Raw genomic sequence first — 2,380 nt, forward strand, 5'->3', positions numbered from 1 at the left:
TGTGTATCGCCATTTCAGTTTTGAAAAAATCAAAAGAAAATGATAAGAACTTCAGAAAATAAAATCTTTCGAGAGGTAGTTATATTACTACATCTACTAGTTAGGAAAATTTGAAAACTTAAATTTGGACATGTTTTGCAAAAAGTGTAGGGAAAATGTAAAACGGCTATAATTTTTGCATACGATGTCGGAAAAAAAACTTATAATATATCAAAAAATTCAGCACGAAAATCCGCATCCGATGGAGACCGCCTACGGCCTGTTTGGAATTTTTTAGAATCCTCAAATTCCAAAAGGAAAAAAAGATATGGTCAAATTTCAGTTTTTCTAAAAAAAATTGGTTAAATCTGGTCAAACTACTTATTCAAGAAGTATTAATGTTACTACATAATTATTCAAGAATATTAGTGTTACTAAATAATTATTTCAATTTTTTGAATTTTGGTCAAATATGGTCAAACTATGGTCAAACTGTGGTCAAACTATGGTCAAACTTATTCAAGAAATATTAGCATTACTAAATAATTACTGTTTTTTAGAATAATAGTTTCAAACTCAAACGGTGAAATATGTGACTTCATGCTCAAGCTAAACTCCTGAGGGTTAATAGGATTAACATCTTACTATTGTTAGGAAAACAACAAGTGCAGACTTGGAAACGAAGGAGAATAGAACCCGAAAGTTAAGCGTGCTTGGGCTGGAGTAGTGAGAGGGATGGGTGACCGGTCGGGAAGTTAGATGATTTGGAATGAGTGATCCACACTTGAGCAGTTAAGAGAGGTGGTGATTAGAGACTAAATTATCAAATAATTCAGAAAAATTGAAAATTGAAAAAAAATCAATTTTTTTCCAAAATTTTCAAAAAAAAAATAAAAAAAAACCTTTAGTACCGGTTGGTAACACCAACTGGTACTAAAGGTCCCCCATACCAGGGCGTTAGCTCACGCCACGTGGTGGCACTTTAGCGCCGGTTCGTGCCGAACCGGTACTAAAGGGGGGGCCTTTAGTGAACCGGCACTAAAGGCCCTTACAAACCGGTTTTAAAGGTCCGTTTTCTACTAGTGCGGTTCATGCCACGAACCGGTACTAATGATGCTGTGTCAGGCTGTGGGCCCCACGAACACCTTTAGTACAGGTTCATGGCATGAACCGGTACTAGAGTTTCTTATTAAGCTGATTTTTAGTCCCACCTTGCTAGGAGAGAGGCAGTAAGAGCGATTTATAAGCCGTGAGTGCAGAGACAATGAAGGAGAGGCGCAATGCTCACCTGCAGGTTGCATAGCTTCAAGCTTTCGGAATAGAATAGATTGCACTGAGCTATGTGCAGTGTAGTCTACCCTATTCCGAAAGGCTTGAAGCTAATTAACGAGCATTGCGCCTTTTTTTATTTTTAATAACTTATTAGAACTCCGGACTTCTTGTGGATAATCTCTTTCGAAGTATCAGGGCCAATTTCGGATGATCAATGTATTTTTTATGTACTTCTCTATAGCAGTAGCGCGTTTTGGCTGAAAGGCGGTACTGATCAATGTATTTTTTTTGTTCAGTAGCATTTGGTCTTCCAACACGTTCTGACATCATTTGTTGTTTTCAGTCACCGATTTGTTTAGATTAGAGCTAAATGACCATGAAAATGAAAATCACTACAAAACAAACTCTGAAAATGTTGAAGGTATCATCATTTCACCCGCATAGCATGTGCGAAAGAGTAGAGAGGGTCACGGAAAAAAAGAAAAAACTATATAAAAAAATTACTCAAAAATAAATAGAAGAAAACAAATAAAGCAGAAAAGAAAAAACTATATAAAAAATTACTCAAAAATAAATACAAGAAAATAAATAATGCAGAAAAGAAAAAAATATAAAAAAAATTGTTGGGGCGCTGCCCGGTGGGCTTGCCAGACCTAGGTTGTGCAAATTCAGGCCCATAAGGACCAGCAGGCTCACAGGGCAGCGCGCCGGAGTTAGGCCCAGAAGCCTGATATATAGAGGAGTTCGAAAGGACAGCCGGGGCTGGGTTTATAAATCAGTGTGGCTGCCCTTCGCTCGGCAAGGTGGGACTAAAAATAGCGCACCGCGGGTGGCAGCGCACGGCCTTTACTACCGGTTGGTGGCTCCAACCAGTACTAATGGAGGGGCCTTTAGTACCGGTTGGAGCCACCAACCGGTACTAAAGGCCCTTGTTTCCCGCCGCTTGGCCTGGCCAAAATTGGCCTTTAGTACCGGTTGATGGCTCCAATCGGTACTAAAGGCCCCTTCTATATATATGGCACTTACGAAAAATCAGTTCCATCGACACTTCTTCTCCACTTCTCTCGCGCGACGACATCTATCGCCGACGCCGGCCCGTTGTCCCCGCCCCCGCCGCCCATCGTCGCCG

The sequence above is a fragment of the Triticum dicoccoides genome, chromosome 2B, assembly GCF_002162155.2.
Source record: "Triticum dicoccoides isolate Atlit2015 ecotype Zavitan chromosome 2B, WEW_v2.0, whole genome shotgun sequence".
Classification (NCBI taxonomy): Eukaryota; Viridiplantae; Streptophyta; class Magnoliopsida; order Poales; family Poaceae; genus Triticum; species Triticum dicoccoides.